The following is a 7,511-nucleotide window of genomic DNA, read 5'->3' as shown; positions in this document are numbered from 1 at the left end:
CGACTGTCGCCGTCTGTGCCGGGAAACAACCGGCGAGAGGGGTAGGTACAGCCGGAGCGGCAGGAAGAGGAGGGGCCGGCGGGCAGGGCCGCCCTCCCGCCGGGCGGTGCGGCCGGGACAGGGCGGGAGCGGCCTCGCGGTGAGTCGGGCGGGATGGGGACACCGGGAGGGGTTGGGGAGGGTGGACGCTGCTTGAATCGGGCCAAAATAGCGCGTTATCGAGTCTTGTGCCTCAGGATACCCGCATCGGCGCCGGGTTCCTTCCTAATGAGGTTTTTAGCGGGGGTGCCTGCAGGAAACGGGGGATGATTTGCCAAAGCGATCGCTGCGGCGGCCGGTGGGGGCGGCGGGGCCGGGACGGGCAGGCGGCCTGTCGGCCTCCCTCAGGGGAGCCTGGCGAGGCGTTCCCGGCCTGGATCCCATAAATCCCATAAAGTCTGGGCTGGACTGAAGTTCCCGGCCTGGATCCGGTAAATCCCATAAAGTCTCAGAAAAACACCCCACTTCTGCGCCCCTGTTTCCACGTAAAGGCCTCTCCGACTCGGGTATTTCCAAAAATGATGTGAAACATGTCAAGGTCCGCGTCCTGTCCAGCATCAGGACCTGTGTTTTCTGGGGATGCTTCTCTCATCCTCCCTATGGATTTTTTTAATTATTTTTTTCTTCTTCTTTCAGGGCCTACCAAGGAAACGGAGTGGCAGCGCCTTGGCACAGTTTGGAAACGATGAGCTACCTCTAACTAGAGCAAATGACAGCATAATGGAACAGGCAGCGGGCTGCCAAAAGTCTTTGTTAACTGGCATTTTGTTTCCAGAAGTAACTCCAAGCCGGTACCAAGGAAACAAGTGAGAACTCCCCAAGTTTGTGTATAATATTTTCCGTATTTCTCTCCCAGCTTCCAACCAGCTGACTTCCTCAGCTGAATGCTTTGGGGTTGTTCCCTTCCTGTTTGGTTTTTTTTTTTTTTTAATTCTCCCTCAGTAGATTCCTCTACCATTCATTTCCTCAGCCTCTGTGAACCCACATCAGCCCCAGCCTTTAGCAAGGACTGCCGTAGGCCCACTGGGGTTTTTAGGAAGCATCCTCTTGGCACAGCTTGAAGTTGAGTAGCTCCCTGCTGTGACCACTCTTGCTCCCCTGTGAGAAAAGGGAGCGATCCATCAGCTCCAGTGCCTGCTGCCTGCCCTGTTCCTGGCTGTCCTTCTCTGTTCCAGCCTGTTCAGAGTGTAGCCTTCTTGGGTCTCCCCGACCACTGTGTTCCTTGCCTTCTAAAGCGTCCTGTTGGCCTCTGGGAGGAAGGTAATACTGAGCAATCGCAGCCTCTCTCGCCTGGGCACTGCAGGGGACGGGTCTGCCTGCAGCGAGCTGCCTCGCAGAAGCCCTTGTGTTGTTTCCTCTTTTCTCTGCCAGGGACAGGTTTGATAGTTTATTTTTTTTTTCCCTCATATGTAATGTGATCGTTTAAAATCGTTGCTGTTACATAACAACAGATCGTGGTCTACATCTTGCTTTATTTTAGGGAGTATCAGGTATAAAGCCCTACCAGTGACAAATGTTTCCTTTATTTTTTTTTCCTTAATATGCACTTTCCACAATATTTTTCACTTAACAGTCTTAACTTCTTGATCGAATTAGCAACCTATTTTATGGGCATGCTAATTTGAGACTAACCACGATTAAACTGAAGATACCATCCAACAACCTTTGTAAATGTTTGCTTTAGAAACTTCTCAAGCCAATTATTTCAGTTTCCATAGTGAGCTGGTTTTGATGTCCTTGCCGTTCAACACACATCCTGTTAAGAGCTGTCATTAACTCTGTTGTCTTCTTTGTTCTGAACGGTGCCAAGCACTTTTGACAGAGTCCAAATCAATACTAAGTAACAATGGATGTTTGTTAGCCTTAATTCCAGGTTTAGCTCTCCTGGATGAAGCTGCCAACAGATCAGAGGAATGCAGGAGCTTTTCCTTTCCCTGGTGGTTTCACAAGGCTGTGCTGATAGTCTGTGTGCTGTCCAGACCGGCTTTTAGCATTTAGTCCAGAAACCTCTATATCCTGCTATAAAACATTCTTTTCTAAGGGCAGGAAATTATTAAATGCCTGGAATAAACAGTTAACTTCATTCATGCTTGATGTTTGTTTTAATGCAGTAGAATAAAGTCAATGGAATGGTGGAAAGTATTCTACAAGCACTGAAGTACCAAAAGAATATGATCTCAAATGAAAAGCAATACTAATCCTGAGGGATTAGGACCATAAATTACGTATTTTAAAAATAGCAACATTCTCAGAACAATCGGTCTATGGCTGTAAGCACACCTCTACTTATACCACCTGTAACTACCTCTCTTCCTAATACCCTTATTCCTGGCCTGGACATGTTGAATGAGACGATACTCATCTACCAGATGAGAAAAATGTCACATTCTTCTTAGGAGCCATTAAGGCTAAAAGCTCCTGGTTTTTTTAAAAACAAAAAATTAAACTCTGAGGTAAAGAGGTGACTCCTGAACACCTTAGAATGGGTTTACGTGTTTTCTGTACCTTTATCTGCACGTGCAAGAAAGCAATGTTTTCCCTCCAGACTTGATCAAAAGGGAAAATCTGGCTGAAGCAGAGCTGTGTGTGCTCTCCACCAGCAGCTCTGCAAAACACCTGGGGCGGGTAGGGAGGATCTTTGGGGGCTCTGGCTCACCTGGCTCCTCATGGATTTTCCAGTTTCCATTCCCAGGAATACCTGCAAGATTTGTCCCCAGAGGTAAGATCAGTGGGCAGATCTCAGAGCATGTTTTGTATCATAAGTAAATAAACAAAAAAATAAGCTAAAAATGTGTTTTTTCTTTGTATTTATTATTAGGAGGTACATGCTTTGTGAAGTTTTACAGTTTTCTCTCTGTTGCTAAAGGTGCTGCGTTTTTCTTCTAAAAAATTAAACCACACCATCTTAGAACTGTTGGCAGAGGAGAAAGGCTGCATTTGTTGTGTTACCAAGAGCACATTTCCAGTATCCGTGGCCCTTCTTGTCAGATTCTAGTTCAGGAACCTGGCAAGGAAGCTGACCCTGAGAAAATAAGAGGTGGGAAAGCTGTAAAGACAAACTACAAACCAAAAGTGAAGATGAGCTAAATCCACTGCAGTGAATTTCTCACAGTGCTCTGTAGTAGTCAGTAATAACAGACATGTTTTCACTTACCTTTTGCAGTCCTTTTATTTCAACAAAACCTAGGTGCTTATCAGTTTGCCCAAGAACCTCGTTTAATTTTTAAAAAGCAGAATAAAAATTGTCTCAAGCTTATTACAAATGTTTGACTCAGAAATGCTGTAAATGTTGAGTGGCATTCCCACAAATACTCACAAAGTAAAGAGTGTGTTTTATAAAAGAGAAATCATCTTGAGATACCTATTCTAAAAGAGTGATTCTGGGGAAATGAAGTAAATCAGCAGAAGAAATTTCACTGGTGGACATAAAAGAACAAAATAAACTTTTCTGCCCTTACCAAAACCCAGTAGGCTGGGCCCTGAGTTTTTAACATCATCTACTATTGTTCAGACAACCTGCCTCTCAACTGTTCTGACAAATGCCTGGTTTTCATCAGAAGTATTTGGGTCCTGTGCCACAGTTGACAGAAACAAGCCTGAGGGTTGGTACGAATTCAGCCAGGGTTCAGACTGGTGTCTTTGGTGGTGGTTTCCAACTGTGGAGGTGTATCTCTCTTTAACCCGCTGCAGGAGTGTGGAGCCTGTGGAATAAGCTCCCCCTGATCTGTGCTGACTCCATGTTGGCACAACTCAGATGCACTTCTGCCTTGGCCCTGTACTGCAGTGCACAATTCCACTCAAGATATTTTTTGCTCACCTTTAATGCCAGGGCTCTTTCAGCTCACTAGGTGCAGCAGGTGCAAGAAAGAGATGGCAGCAGCCAAAAAACAGATGTGCAAAGAGGCAGCGAGTGCAAAAGTCTCAGGGCAAGCAGAGGAAGAGATGAGGAGCTGTATCCAGTGAAATATCTGTTTTCCTAAGCAGGAAAAAAAAAAAAAAAAAAAAAAAAAAAAAAAAAACACCCCCAAGCAGGAAAGGAAATACACAGAATAGCCTAAAATTTAAAGGTCCCTTTTGGTGAACAAGAACTCCTACAAGCAGCCAAATGGTGACGAAATTACCAAGCTATGTACGTGATCCCGCTATCAGAACCGCATCTTTTGTTCAAGGCAAATTACCACGGCTTCTCTGTCTGTGTTTCTCAGGCTGCTGAGCGTGACCTTTGCAGGACCAACAGAAGGCAAAAAAAAAAAAAAAAAAAAAAAAAAAAAAAAACAAAGAAAAACCACCCCAAAGTTTAGAATGGCAGGCCTATGCTAGGTAAGTGTTTGGGAAGTTCCTGAGCCTTTACTGGGAAGCACAAAAGAGACCAACTCAGCTAGATTTGTTTCCCAGATTTTAGAATCCATTAATCCCACATTATTTGCTGACTTGAACAGGTATTTCTGGCCCAAATATCAGTAAATGGTGCCTGCTGCCCACTGCGCAGACAATGCATATTGCATGAAAGTGTGAACTAAGACTTCTCTGCTAGTCTTCACACTTGCAAACCTCAGCTCTGCTCATCTTGCATGCTAACCTTTTGCAGTTTGGTTTCAAAATTTTCCACCGTAAGCAAAACGAATAGACTTGTAAAGTTCTATTATCATTACCCAGGTAAGTAAGAATTTAGCCTCATCAAGAATAAGCAGACAAACAAGAAAAAAAATAAACAACCCACCCATATGTAACTGTAGAAGAGAGGGATTAGGCTATTAAATGGTGCAGAAACAGCAATTCATTACAAGGAATAACTCATCTGATTCTTCTGTACCTATAAAATGTAACGACTAACGATCAGGAGACACTACGTTTTCTAATAAACAGAGACACAACTGTAGTGATTACACAGTATTTCATATAGCAATATTCAGCTAAGGCAGAGAGAGAGAAAGGAGGCAGCCAGAATCCCTTGCACCAGCTATTCTTATATATTCAGTATCTGCATTTGTGGAATTTGTTTGCAAATTCTGGTCTGCAATTTTATGTTCCTCATATTAAGAACTCTCAACTTTATGCCGATGAGCTGGAATAACCATAATGACTGAAATAACTATAAATACTAGAATATTCATATGTTGTATATAAAAAATACAATATATGCTTCATATATACATAATACATACATTACACAGTAGTTGTGCGAGTTGTTGATCTGATTATAGGTTCTCTTGATTCCCACTGCTGTGAGTTTAGATCTTTAGTAAGGTAACAGCCTCAAGAAACTTTTGAAAAACCCAGAGATTTGGGTTTCTAAACAGGAAAGATTTCTTGTAATGAGAACAAAGGGGCTTGGAAGCAGGAGGAGGAGAATTAGATACTTCATCCTCCTGTGAAGTACGGAAAATAGGAAGAAAGTGAAGCCCACGAGTCTCTTCCTTATCAGACACATAACAATCAATCATTCCCTACACTTCTACTTGCAAGGGCTCCACCAGAGTAAGAAACGGGCCCTTAAAACAAAAGAACAACTGGAACTCGATACAAAATCCCCCATCTTTCACCTACTGCAGTTCAGAAGCAAGAGGCCAAAGTAAAAAGCAAGCAGAGGAGGAAAAGAAGCGGAGATGGGCAATGGGTACTGGCTCCGCATCTTCCAAAACTTTCTAACTGAGAGATGAAAACACATACCTGATTTTCTCCCCTGGCTTCCTAAAAAAGATGGCTAACAAGCTGCTGAGCCTGGTGCAGAGAATAGGTGTTTCTGAGTACAGGTATATTTGATCACTGCACTACACAGGGCACTGAGAATCATCTTCGGGAATTGTGAAAGGGGACCTTCAAAGCATGTACCAAATGCACCCTCGAGTGAGTTCAGTCCCATCCTTTCCGTAGGACTTGTTCAACCGTATGATGGTTTTTCTTCTGACACTTTTCTGGCAACATATGAGAGGCTAACAGAGGAAGATCTAGTAGATGGCACTTTTAAGAGGCAGATGATACCAAGCTCTTTATCCTCAGTGCATCCAAGCCTGTCAATACTTTTGAGCAAATTACTGAAGCTTAGCAGGCCACAACTACACTTGAAAGTTGTACCTTCCTAATATTTTTTTTTTTTTTTTGCCTATAAGGAAGAGGGACAGAAGTTCTTGTTTAGTAAATTAGCAGATAGTTTTACAAACTGATTTCTTCTCTGTATGTGTAATTACTACTGCGTGTCTAGAGTGGTGGTTAACTTTTTTGCAAGAATGACTCTTTTGGGGACTCATTTGAATTCTTTTCAGATGTCTTGCCTCTACTGAGTCATAATTATTGGCTTGGGTTCTTACACCAACGAGGGGACTCTTAACTACCTTTATTTGCTGACAGTGGCTCAGCTTCTTCAAGGCAAGGGTGAAACAGCTGCAACTACCAAGGTGGTGCCAATAATTTAGAATAGGTGTTCCCAGGCTAGTGCTGCCATTACACAACTCCCCCTCGATGCCACCATAAACCAGACCACATAGGCCCAGAAGCATTGGCTTTAAGCGCTGCCTAGTACCTTGTAATACTCGTCATAATTGACATAAACAAGCTCTCGGGTTTTCAAGGTTTACATCAGCAGGTACAGCAACTCGTGGAAAGTGAAAATAAGAAGAGGACTTACAGGTATCTTCAGAAAACAAGCAACTGCCCTCTGAAGTCTGCCCAAGGACTGGAGCAGGGTCAGTTCAAAATGAGCTTAGTTTACAGTCTCCGCTCCTCGTAAGTATTCTGGTGCCTGCACCACTCCCCCAAAAGCCCCACTCTGGGGCCTCAGACAACAAGCTGATGACAGCAGCAGGAACACCTGGATGGGGTTGAGATGCTGAGCTCCTTAAGTCAGGCCATCGCTCTCTGTCTTCCCTACAAGAAGCAGCAAAACATCAGTGCCTCAATAAACACCAGTCATACCAAAAACTCTGAGGGTTTAAAAACGATGAGTCAGTCTCCCCTAAATTAGGGGATTACCACTGGCGTTTAAAAAGAAAAAATAAAAAGCGAGAGGCAGAAAGCCCGCGTTGTTCTGCTTCGCTGCAGCCGGAGCAGGGTTTCCAGCAGGGACGGGGTGTCTGCGGGCTCCGGGGACTTCTCGGGAGCGAAGGCCGGGCACAGGCGAGGGCACCCCCGTAATGGGGGGCGAAATACAGCCGCTGGGGCCGCCGCTTCCCCCGGGCGGGGCGGGGCGGGACGGGACCGGGACAAGCTGCCGCCGCTGCCTCCCCTCAGCGCCTGCCCCAGGCCGGAGCCCCGCCGCCTAAGCCGGGAGGGCAGGGCCCAGGGCCGGCCAACGCCAGGAGGGGAGGGCCTTCCTCGGCCCTGCTCCACCTCCTCAGCGCCGCGGCGAGGGGTAGGGGGGTTATCCCGGTCCTTCCTCACAGACCCCAGGAGGCCCCACTGAGGAGAACGCGAGCGGCACAGGGATATACCCAGCACCCCCCTCCCTCCTCCCGGAGCCCCCTCCGCTAGGCCGC

At 45.6% G+C, this 7,511-nt stretch overlaps 2 long non-coding RNA genes across 2 annotated transcripts; one reads left to right on the top strand and one right to left on the bottom strand.

Annotated features, from left to right (window-relative positions):
- The first annotated feature begins 40 nt into the window (after positions 1-40).
- Positions 41-2,122, top strand: LOC106889240. The gene is made up of 2 exons (XR_001412275.1): positions 41-139; positions 676-2,122. It is a non-coding gene; the product is annotated as an uncharacterized LOC106889240 (long non-coding RNA).
- A 553-nt stretch (positions 2,123-2,675) lies between these two features.
- LOC106889239 lies at positions 2,676-7,456 on the bottom strand. The gene is made up of 3 exons (XR_001412274.1): positions 6,665-7,456; positions 3,857-4,015; positions 2,676-3,061 (listed from the first exon to the last, which is right to left on the bottom strand). It is a non-coding gene; the product is annotated as an uncharacterized LOC106889239 (long non-coding RNA).
- Positions 7,457-7,511: the final 55 nt, after the last annotated feature.

Source organism: Calidris pugnax, unplaced genomic scaffold (assembly GCF_001431845.1).
Source record: "Calidris pugnax isolate Ruff unplaced genomic scaffold, ASM143184v1 scaffold69, whole genome shotgun sequence".
NCBI classification, from domain to species: domain Eukaryota; kingdom Metazoa; phylum Chordata; class Aves; order Charadriiformes; family Scolopacidae; genus Calidris; species Calidris pugnax.
The sequence above is the reverse complement of the archived record's forward strand: the minus strand, read 5'-3'. Positions and strand labels throughout refer to the sequence as shown.